We start from the raw sequence: 13,065 nt of genomic DNA, 5'->3' as shown, positions 1-13,065 counted from the left end.
CCTGTTATCGAATGACTATTTTTGTTTATTTACTTTTGACTATTAAACAATAATTTATTTTATAGAATAAATTATTGTCATGTTATGTTATTGATCTGTGTTGCTGGCTGCTACGAATGAAATATGTATAGTTAATTTTTCAAATATTACATGAATATGTTAAATGTAAAAATTTTTAAAAAAAATATAGATAGGGATGCAACTGGATAAATTCCTTTTTAGCTCACCTGGCCCGAAGGGCCAAGTGAGCTTTTCTCATCACTTGGCGTCCGTCGTCCGGCGTCGTCCGTCGTCGTCCGTCGTCGGCGTTAACTTTTTACATTTTGAACTTCTTCTAGAGAACCACTGAATGGAATGAAACCAAACATGACATGAATGTTCCTTATGAGGTGCTGACCAAGTGTTGTTACTTTGTAGCGGATCCATCATCCAAGATGGCCGCCAGCGGGGGACTTAGTTTAACATAGGACCCTATGGGAAATACATACAAATGTCTTCTTTTAGAGAACCACTGAATGGAATGAAACCAAACATGACATGAATGTTTCTTATGAGGTGCTGACCGAGTGTTGTTACTTTGATGCCGATCCATAATCCAAGATGGCCGCCAGCGGGGGACTTAGTTTAACATAGGACCCTATGGGAAATACATACAAATGTCTTCTTTTAGAGAACCACTGAATGGAATGAAACTAAACATGGTATGAATGTTCCTTATGAGGTGCTGACCGAGTGTTGTTACTTTGAAGCCGATCCATAATCCAAGATGGCCGCCAGCGGGGGACTTAGTTTAACATGGGACCCTATGGGAAATACATACAAATGTCTTCTTTTAGAGAACCACTGAATGGAATGAAACCAAACATGGCATGAATGTTCCTTATGAGGTCATGACCAAGTGTTGTTACTTTGAAGCCGATCCATAATCCAAGATGGCCGCCAGCGGGAGACTTAGTTTAACATGGGACCCTATGGGAAATACATACAAATGTCTTCCTTTAGAGAACCACTGAATGGAATGAAACCAAACATGACATGAATGTTTCTTATGAGGTGCTGACCAAGTGCTGTTACTTTGAAGCAGATCCATAATCCAAGATGGCCGCCTGCGGGGGACTTAGTTTAACATAGGACCCTATGGGAAATACATACAAATGTCTTCTTTTAGAGAACCACTGAATGAAATGAAACCAAACATGGTATGAATGTTCCTTATGAGGTGCTGACCAAGTGTTGTTACTTTGAAGCCGATCCATCATCTAAGAAGGCCGCCATCGGGGGACTTATTTTAACATAGGACCCTATGGGAAATACATACAAATGTCTTCTTTTAAAGAACCACTGAATGGAATGAAATTAAACATGGTATGAATGTTCCTTATGGGGTGCTGACCAAGTGTTGTTACTTTGAAGCCGATCCATCATCCAAGATGGCTGCCTGCGGGGGGACTTAGTTTAACATAGGACCCTAAGGGAAATACATACAAATGTCTTCTTTTAGATAACCACTGTATGGAATGAAACCAAACATGGCATGAATGTTCCTTATGAGGTGCTGACCAGGTGTTGTTACTTTGAAGCCGATTCATCATTCAAGATGGCCGCCTGTGGGGGACTTAGTTTAACATAGGACCCTATGCAAAATATTTACAAATGTTTTCTTTTAGAGAACCACTGAATGGAATGAAATTAAACATGGCATGAATGTTCCTTATGAAGGGCTGACAAAGTGTTGTTACTTTGAAGCCAATCCATCATCCAAGATGGCCACCAGCTGGGGACAGTGTTTAACAAAGGACCCTACGGACAATATATACAAATGTCTTCTTTTACAGAACCACTGAATAGATTGAAACCAATCATGGCATGAATGTTCCTTATAAGGTGCTGACTAAGTGTTGTTACTTTGAAGCTGATCCTTCATCCATGATGGCTGCCAGCGGGGGGACTTCCTTTAACACAATACCATATTGGAAATACATACAAATGCTTCTTCTAGAGGTGCACTGAATGGAATGAAACCAAACATGGCATAAATGTTTCTTATGAGGTGCTGATGAAGTGTTGCTACTTTGTTGCTGATTTACTGTTCAAGATGGCCACCAGGATTTTTTATTAACTTACAGGGCCAATATTAAACCAAATTTGGCATCACTCATTATTAGGGTATCTGTTACGATTTTAATCTATTTTAACATGATTTCCAAAACCAAAGTAGAATCAGGTGAGCGACACAGGCTCTTGAGAGCCTCTAGTTGTTATTATTTTGAATATTATTATAGATAGATATAAACTGTAAACAGCAGTAATGTTCAGCAAAGTAAGATCTACAAAAAAGTTGATATGACTAAAATTGTCAATTGACCCCTTAAGGAGTTATTGCCCTTTAAAGACAATTTTACACAATTTGTTCATCAAGTTTGCTAACACTTAGAAATCTTCTCCTCTGAAACTACTGGGCCAAATACCTTCAAACTTCATCTAAATGTTCCTTAGGGTATCTAGTTTATAAATTGTATCGGAAGTTTTAATCCATCGACAAACATGGCCGCCATGGCTAAAATAGAACATAGGGGTGAAATATCTCAGAAACTAAAGCATTAGGAGCAAATCTGACAGGGGTAAAATGTTCAAAAGGTCAAGATCTATCAGCCCTGAAATTTTCAGACACACCGAACAACCCATTGTTGGGTTGCTGCCACTAAATTGGTTGTTTTAAGGAAATTTTGCAGTTTTTGGTTATTATCTAGAATATTATTGAAGATAAAGATAAACTGTAAACAGCAAAAATGTTCAGCAAAGTAAGATCTACAAAAAAGTTTATATGACCAAAATTGTCAATTGACCCCTTAAGGAGTTATTGCCCTTTAAGGACAATTTTACACAAGTTGTTTTATGTTTTTTAACTTTAAACATCTTCTCAAACGAATTTAGTATAAATTTTGTATTTCATTTCCTTGTACGTCAAGAAACATAGACACTATGGCTAAAATGGAACATATGGGTAAAAAGCAAAATTAATCATTGATGAAAGATTTAAGCAAAAAAAATAACAGGTGAGCGATTCAGGCTCTTGAGAGCCTCTTGTTTCTTTTCCTTCTTCATTTTCCACTCCTATACTATCAGTTAATTATTATTATTTATTTATTTATTTGCATATTTTTTTAACTTCTAACTTTTTCTTCTGATCTGTTCTATAGAAAATGTCAAATATTTCCAATTATAGTGCATTTATAATGATGACATTGTATATATCTTACATGTATTATATTGTATGTATGTATGCTTGAATCTGCTATTTGAAATCATTTTAATAATTGAATTTTTTTGTTTAAGTATGACCTATGTATAATTTTATTGTACAGGCAAAAATTGGTAAGGTAACGAAATTTCTTAGGTTAATGTGAAAGAGCAACTGTTACAAAGTTGTCTTTGTTAAGAAGGCGATACCAGTGCAACGTAATAGTCATTACAAAAGTTGAACCTGACCTCATTTTCACAGTTCATTGCTGTGTTTAGTTTTTGTGTTTTGATCTGTTTTTCTTAAACTATAACCAATAGGTCAACTATATTTGTTGTATGTAATGATGGTAAGGTGTATATGTCTGTCTGGCAGATATCATCTGACCTTGACCTCATTTTCATGGTTCATTGGTCAATGTTAAGTTTTCGTGGTTAAGTTCGTGTTTTAGATACTATAATCAATTGGTCAACTATATTTAATGCAGATTGATTGTAAGGTGTACATGTCTGTCTGACATGGTTCATCTGATCTTGACCTTATTTTCATGGTTCATTGGTAAATGTTTAGTTTTTCTGTTTAAGTCTGTTTCTTAGAAACTATAAGCAATAGGTCAACTATTTTGGTGTATTGAATAATTGTAAGGTGTATATTTATATCAGGTTTGGTTTATCTGACCTTGACCTCATTTTCTTGGATCTTGTTAAGTTTATGTGATACTTTTAGTAAAACTTTATATTTAGGACTATCAACATAAAATCAATGGTAAGGAAAGAAGGCAAGGCATTTCAGCGAGTGCACTCTTCTTCATGAATAGTCTTGTGCTGTTCCAAGTTGTCTTTTCTGTTTCTTGAGAAGTATTTGTTCAACATGTTCAGTAACTATAAAGTGTTACAATTCATATTTAGACGCAAGACATAAATAGTGACCAAAAAGGTACTACTATCGCATGAGAGAAGTTAGAAAAAAAAAATGAAATATACACATTTTCGACATTTCTGGTGGGACCATCATATAAAATTAAAGAGATGTGGTTTCATTGTCAATGTAAAAACTGCTTTTCATAGATCAAAGAACAAATAAGCGAACAAATTCAGACGCGGATCCAGGATAAATTTTGAAAAAGGGGGTGCCCGGGGTTCCCGCAAATACACAGCGTTCGGTTTGGACTAGGTAAAAAGTCTGCATTAACCATAAATGTACCCTTTATAAGGCGTGAACCGGGCCGCCCCCCCCCCCCCCCCCCCCTTTTCTAAAGTAACCCGCTTCTGATAATGAAGGTAACTTCAGGGCCTTCAATGTTTCATATTTCTGGTCCGGGTTGAAATATAAATGACATGACTGAAAAAAACACGAAAAACGAATGTAAATAGACCAATGTTGAGTGACATCTATTATAATGTTTGAAATAATTATGAGGTCGACAAGAAATGAGCTTGTTCAGATAATTTACAGTCAGCCAATAGACTCGTTGCCTCATGCCTGTAAATAAGTGTCTGCTTACACAGTGCTTTCTCTCAAGTGATCTAAAATCAATGTGATCGTTTTTAGGATGAACGCTAAGCGTATAACGACAAGATAACTGTAAATTAATAGCAAATTAACCATTCAACTAAGTAAAAGATTTAACTTGAAGTTCTAAACAATGACAAATTTTCTGATTCATATCGTATCATACTATACTGAACTCAATCTCCGGCGCCGAGATCATATCCGTTCCGTTCAATACTTCGTAACACTACACTAAATATGACCTCTGCCATACCTTTTTTTGCGTACTTTTCTCTTCCCAGTCTCTAAACGAAATTAACATTACTTAGTACTGTATATTTATATACGATACTTATATGGGGAAAAGTATGGAAATTCTCAATATAACGAAGATAACTACATTTGCATTGATATAAAATGAAAAAAAAAATCGCTATGTTTATTAACTTATACTTACAGTTGCATTTCCGTTCGAGATTATATGTCATTCAAAAATTATGTAAACGCAGCTGGTTGCGAAGGACTATTTTGTAACGTTATTAACCTTTTTATACTATTTCAAAAAAAACTTATATGGATTTCTACCTATAATTGTAATTTTTTATATGTTTTGTAATGCCTGTAATAGCACAGATTCTTGGAGATACCACTCTTTAAATTTTGACCTTGCCACGTTTTTTGACAAATTTACATGCAATTTTATTAACAATTACATTCCTACCTGAAAAAACAATATTGTGTAATGCTTGTTTTTGCATGGTAAAGAAGATTAAAGAATAGAGCGAAAAAATTAATAGGTAACTTGTATTATACAGAAAACAGAAATTCAATGTACACCATTTGAGTCTAGAAAAATTTTCCTATTATTGACAGGGCTCATTTTACAAACAGTAATCAAATTATGTATACACACAAAACAGTATAATTATGATTACCATTATTGTTACTTGTATAACAACAATAATTGGTCACCAAAATAAAAAGTCACCCTGCTAGCCACTAATAGGACCTTAATCGAATGGAGTACAAATAAATTATATAGTTTAAATCCAGGTGAATCGATTAGGGCATTCCAAGATAAACAAGAATACAGTCTGTTTTTTTAAAGAATTTATTGTTCCTTCTCTTTTCTACGAGAAGATTGTGTTCACTTACTGATAATGTAAATTTTTCCTTCTAGTTAAAATTGATAGATAAAAAAATATTTTTTTTTATCACTTGAATTACAGTATTAAATTTGATGATTTTCTTGTGGAACTGAGAGAATTATTACATTTAGCGATCATGATGTGCTTGAGGAACAACATGACAACCATTTGGATAGTGAAACAGAGTATATGAAGATAGTTGATAAATACATTTATTATATACTTAGTAGTAAATACAGATACATTGTATGTGTAATACAATCATTGGCAAGCGTGCTGTATCAGCCACCCGTGATGATATCGATATCAGCACGGTTGCAAAGGCTTTATCAAACCCCTTATTTGTATGACGTCATGTCATTACGTCATAACGCTACTTTTTCAGAGATTGACGATGTTGACGGTGGTGATGTAGCCAACTTTGAAATTTATACCGAAGAATTTGTACTGTCTATGAGTTGTTTAAAGTATATAATAAAGTGTATACTCATACCACACTTTCTTATATCTATATATGATATGGCTTTTTCAATATCACACACCGTATCAACCCTCAACCAATATAATCCTTCGAGCAGAGCTCTCATGATTATATTGGTGTCTCGGGTTGATACGGGTGTGATATTGAAAGTGTCATATAATATTCTCTATATATTTGTTTGAAATGAGACGTGAGGTTCATGTCAACAATACAGCTACCAAAAAACACAAAAAAAAAGAAGAACTTGAAAATACTAAATATTAACACAAAAATTTATTGAACTCTTGACCTCACTTTGATATTAGATAATAGGTTATGATTGCCAATGATACAACTAGTTACCTGAGAATAAAAGCCTTTATATTACCTTCAACACTGAGTGACATGATGGGAATCTTACTGATAATTTAGCTGCTATTAAATGTAAGACATAAAAGAATACACATGTCTTGTTCTCAGTAGTATATTAGATGTTTGATTATACTTGATAGAAGTTTTAGACTTTGATATTACGAAATGCTTTCAGTAAGAAAAAAGAACAAAAAATACCATATTAAATATAGTACTATGATGGTAGCACTCTAGGTAACAATATACAGATGGACCATATAATTATTGAATTGTAAATATTCGTATATGTGTTTGCTTTCATGTTGCATAGTTCTAATTTTGATTTTAGAATTTCACCTGATCCAAAGACAATTGATTGTTTAAGGAATGGTCACTTTGGTTCCATTGAGTAAGTAACAGACAGTCATTATGTCTTAATATTGTGTAAATCATTATGCTATCCATTCATTTTTATATGCATTACAGCTATAAGAGATTTTTTATTTAAATTTTTCAAAATTTTAAATGGAAGAACATCATGGCACAATCAAATTATTAAACATTTTTGGAAATGAATGTACCTTTTTTTTCTAAGGCATATATTGAAGGCTGCATATATTATTTACATATGTTATGGTTTAGGTGGCTGTACCTAGAAAATTATACTTATTCAAAAAGTAATACAATGATATATATATTTGAAGTCTAGAACCTGGTCTATCACATACAGTTGGTCCAGCAGGGGATGCTGGTAGTATAGACAGAATAAGTAATTATCTGTAGGAATTTTTAAATAAGTGATGTCAACACATTTTATATTATATAAAAAGAAGATGTGGTATGATTGCCAATGAGACAACTCTCCACAAGAGACCAAATGACACAAACATTCACAGCTTTAGGTCACTGTACGGCCTTCATCAATGAGCAAAGCCCCATACCGCATAGTCAGCTATAAAAGGCCCTGAAATCACAAATGTTAAGCAATTCAAATGACAAAACTAATGGCCTAATCAATGTTCAAAAAAATAAACGAAAAAAAAAATTTGTAGCACAGCAACAAACAACCACCACTGAATTACAGGCTCCTGACTTGGGACTGGCACATACATACTGAATGTGGCGGGGTTAAAAATGTGAGCGGGATCCCAATCCTCCCCCTATCCAGGGACAGTGGTGTAACAGTACAACATGTACATGACAAAAAATGTGGGCTACAGGTCAATGACATAGCTACCCAGTACCCAATAAGAAAAAACAAAAACATTTAGAAGCCATTAATCCATATCCAGTGACATAACAAAGGTCTTCAAACACCAACATAATGTTATAGTTGATTGTTTAAAATTTATTCCGCAAAGCAACCTGTTTGCATAAAAGTCTATGGCCAGAAGAATAACTGTAACAAAGTTCATTTATGGGAATTTAAAAAAAATGTAATAAATTGTATCACCTTTTACTTTATACTATTTACACAATATGAAAATATGAGTATAAACATATGTGGTTATATGCATATTAACAGTTTTATATAACTTTATTTCAGTATTAATGACAGTTATTCCAGAGAATGCTGGCAAAGTATCATCAGGAGTAAAAAGACCTACTACAGAGTATATAATATTTATCATGTTTATATGTTTAGGTCATATGGTCAATTTTTCTTGCATCATTTTAAATCCATTATTTATAGTCCTGAATGTACATAAACCAGCTTGACCTTGTACATAAACCAGCTTGACCTAAATCATTTATGATTTTATACTTACAAATTATCTTCTGAATGCCTCATGTTACTCTGAGTCATAGAACTAATGCCACTTTATGATAGTTGTCAACTTTTTTTTTAAACTAACTGTTAATAGTACATGCTTTCATAATTTATAAAAGCTTAGTACTTTGAACACTAGATATACAAGATTAACCAAAATTTGCAATCAGTTTTTTAAATAAATATGTGGTTTTGGAAGAATCTCTTGAAGTTGCCATAGATTAATTAGTTAAATCGAGGAGTAGAACCAGTAAAAATCATCAGTAGTGTAGTAATAATACTCTCAACTCTTATACTAAAATCTATGTCAATAAAGATGTCATATCTATGAAATTGAAAATAACCATTGGATACATAGTAACATCAAATTTGTCATTTGTACCATAAATCTGTCACTTACTTGCACACAAAATGATATTTTCTTAAAACATGTATATATAGGTTAAATAAAGGGGCAATTCTTGCAGACTTAGTCAATGTCTATGAACAAACATTTACCACCATTAAATGTTCATTGTTTCAGTGATCATTCATATATTAACCAAAAAGGGCAAAATGCAAGTGCTTCAAATTCAAATGCCCATGAATACTCTAGTCATTTTTACACAGAAGAAGAAGAAGATGATGAAGATGTCAATTTTTTAAGTCATGATAGGATGGAAAATTTATTAGAAATGTTGAATTTAAAGAGTAATACAGTTTACGACTATGCAAGCATGTTAAGGATGTGTAATCAAACAGACCTAAGCGAACAAGACATTTTCTTGGGCATTATTCAAGAAATGAAAACACGGTATTATTAACATTATTATAATTTTCACCATAGCATTTTGAGATCAGATTTTCTCAAATTTGATTGCAATATGAAAACAGGACAATGTTGCATGATCGCCAATGAGACAACTATCGGTAGATATAATTTGACAAAGATACAAAACATCTAAGGGTTATCCAACAACCTTCAACAATAAGCAGAATTTGTACCATTTAGAAAATGAAATAAACATTAAAAAAAACACCAATAGTCTTGATACATACCACATCAATGATTGAAAAACACACGTGGCAGAAATAAACCCAAATTTCAATTAAATTATTACACATTCATGACTAGAGACAGGTGGTTACAGAACTTTTAACATATCTATATGCCAGAATAAGTACTTTCCTGTAATACATTATCAATTTAAAGTTACTTTTTCAAACAATAATTTCAAACATAATTGTTCTTTTATTTCTAAATATTGATGATGAAGATCAAATCATTAACGGTACTAATTTTATAACACAGTATATAGATATTAGAAGATCTGCATATTTTGACAATAAATGTCCCATCAGTGATTCTCAGGGCCAGAATACTTGAAAATCCTAAACAGGAGACTTCAATCTTGCAGGAAACACATTCAAATAAATAAACAGACTTAAAAAACAATTTTGTGTATATAGTAAAGACATCATTACTTGTTAATATCAACCACTTATAAAAGGCTCATGACTATAAACATGCTTATTTAAATAATATTTCAGGTATAGACAGTAATAACCAATTTATAAGTGGCTTTTCTATGCATTTACAATCAAGAATATTTGGTGGCAAAAAACAATTTGAGATGATAGCAAAATGAGATGAAAAAAATGACTGACATTTTACGCATTAAATTATCAAACATTCGTCGCAATAATTTTGGGCATAAAAGTACACATATAATATAACTACATTTCAGTAAGCTCCTAGTTTAAATAACTTTTTACTATTTCTCTATTGCTTACAATATATGTACCAAATTTTTCTTATTTATTTACTTAAATATCTTCAGCTGGCCAAATTTGTTTGATACACTTATATCAGTATGTGTAAAAGATAAGGAAAAAGTTACAGTTAGACAAATAACAAGTGTAGCAGTGGCCTACTCATGCCTGATGTTCTCCAGGAATAATAAACATTCTGCTATTCAGAGAATTTTGACACTATTGGCTGTGAAAGGAGATGCTAATGATGGGGTATGAACAATTCATCACATTTTTTCCTTTTCAGTTCATAAACATGATGAAGATAAAGAGAAGCACTTAAATAAAGTACACCATCAAAATAATTAATTTGCTTTATTCTTTTGCAGGAAACCAAGTTTGAAATCGGGAGGGTTCAGTATTTCTAGCATATTAAAGTATTCATTAAATACTTTGGATTGCAAACTATACAAACAGCTGATCATACACAAGTCACCATAATGCAAATTTAGGCCATTTGATACTTTGCAACTCACTAATTGCTTTATCTTTTGTTTATGCTTCAATTTATTTATTTTGCCCCATGTTGCTTCTCGCTTTTTTTTTGCCAGAAGCTACAATTTATACTCTATACTAACAAAGTACATTATATATGTCTGTATCTAAGGGAAATACACTTGCTGTGTGTTGGTTCGATTCCAACTGCAGACAAACAAATATATGCCAGTTAAGCTATTAACACTTCACTTATGAAAGCATTTTTTTTTATCATTTTACAAAATAGCAATGATTTTTAGGATAATAGCTTCTTTAATAATAATTGAAAAAAATAACTTCTATATTTCCCTATAAATTATCAGTTTTTGGTTTAAAATAAAGAAAGAAACACAATTCATTTAATTGGCATTTATGCAAAGAAATGGAAAATGAAATATAATAGATTGATCAGGGATAGATATTAAAGAATGATTTCACATTTAGCTTATCACCTCTTATATTCACTATCTTTTCTCCACATTGGTGTTGGTGTTTAAACTAACAGAAACACAACATCTATTGCTTTGCTTTTTATGGTTATTCCTTGCATGCATATAAAACTGTCATTGATTAATACCCAATAATCTTTCTTTTCAGATGAACAAAAAAATGAATTTATATTTCCTTTTTAGCTCACCTGGCCCGAAGGGCCAAGTGAGCTTTTCTCATCACTTGGCGTCCGTCGTCGTCGTTAACTTTTTACATTTTGAACTTCTCCTAGAGAACCACTGAATGGAATGAAACCAAACATGGCATGAATGTTCCTTATGAGGTACTGACCAAGTGTTGTTACTTTGAAGCCGATCTATCATCCAAGATGGCTGCCAGCAGGGGACTTAGTTTAACATAGGACCCTATGGGAAATACATACAAATGTCTTCTTTTAGAGAACCACTGAATGGAATGAAACCAAACATGGCACGAATGTTCCTTATGAGGTGCTGACCAAGTGTTGTTACTTTGAAGCCGATCCATAATCCAAGATGGCCGCCAGCGGGGGCCTTATTTTAACATAGGACCCTATGGGAAATACATACAAATGTCTTCTTTTAGAGAACCACTGAATGGAATGAAACCAAACATGGCATGAATGTTCGTTATGAGGTGCTGACCAAGTGTTGTTACTTTGAACCCGATCCATCATCCAAGATGGCCGCCAGCGGGGGACTTAGTTTAACATAGGACCCTATGGGAAATACGTACAAATATCTTCTTTTAGAGAACCACTGAATGGAATGAAACCAAACACAGCATGAATGTTCCTTATGAGGTGCTGATCAAGTGTTGTTACATTGCAGCCGATCCATAATCCAAGATGGCCGCCTGGGGGGACTTAGTTTAACATAGGACCCTATGGGAAATATTTACAAATGACTTCTTTTAGAGAACCACTACATGGAAGGAAACAAAACATGGCATGAATGTTCCTTATGAGGTGCTGACCAAGTGTTATTACTTTGAAGCCGATACATCAACTAATATGGCCGCCAGTGGGGGACTTAGTTTAACATAGGACCCTCTGGGAAATACATACAAATGCCTTCTTTTAAAGAACCACTAAATGGAATGAAACCAAAGATGGCATGAATGTTCCTTTTGAGGTGCTGACCAAGTGTTGTTACTTTGAAGCCGATCCATCATCCAAGATGGCCGCCAGCGGGGGACTTAGTTTAACATAGGACCCTACGGGAAATACGATGAATGTCTTCTTTTAGAGAACCACTGAATGGAATGAAACCAAACATGGCATGAATGTTCCTTATGAAGTGCTGACCAAGTTTTGTTACTTTGAAGCCGATCCATCATCCAAGATGGCCACCAGCTGGGGACAGTGTTTAACAAAGGACCCTATGGACAATACATACAAATGTCTTCTTTTAGAGAACCACTGAATGGATTGAAACCAAACATGGCATGAATGTTCCTTATGAGGTGCTGACTAAATGTTGTTACTTTGAAGCTGATCTTTCATCCACTATGGCCGCCAGCGGGGGGACTTCCTTTAACATAAGACCTTATTGGAAATACATACAAATGATTCTTCTAGAGGTGCACTGAATATTATGAAACCAAACATGCCATAAATGTTTCTTATGAGGTGCTGATGAAGTGTTGCTACTTTGTTGCTGATTTACTGTTCAAGATGGCCACCAGGATTTTTTAATTAAATTACAGGGCCAATATTAAACCAAATTTGGCCTCACTCATTATTAAGGTATCTGTTATGATTTTTATCTATTTTAACTTGATTTCCAAAACCAAAGTAGAATCAGGTGAGCGACACAGGCTCTTGAGAGCCTCTAGTTTTTTTACTTACAAAATCAACATTACTTAT

At 33.6% G+C, this 13,065-nt stretch overlaps 1 long non-coding RNA gene across 2 annotated transcripts; it reads left to right on the top strand.

The window, feature by feature from the left end:
• The first annotated feature begins 217 nt into the window (after window positions 1-217).
• Window positions 218-12,738, top strand: LOC127721794 (uncharacterized). 2 transcript variants are annotated; one of them, XR_007991470.1, is made up of 3 exons: window positions 218-887; window positions 1,220-1,552; window positions 12,332-12,738. It is a non-coding gene; the product is annotated as an uncharacterized LOC127721794 (long non-coding RNA). The 2 variants fall into 2 exon arrangements; XR_007991471.1 differs by lacking the exon at window positions 12,332-12,738 and adding an exon at window positions 11,669-11,924.
• Window positions 12,739-13,065: the final 327 nt, after the last annotated feature.

This window comes from Mytilus californianus, unplaced genomic scaffold (assembly GCF_021869535.1).
Source record: "Mytilus californianus isolate M0D057914Y unplaced genomic scaffold, xbMytCali1.0.p SCAF_12, whole genome shotgun sequence".
Classification (NCBI taxonomy): Eukaryota; Metazoa; Mollusca; class Bivalvia; order Mytilida; family Mytilidae; genus Mytilus; species Mytilus californianus.
The sequence above is the reverse complement of the archived record's forward strand: the minus strand, read 5'-3'. Positions and strand labels throughout refer to the sequence as shown.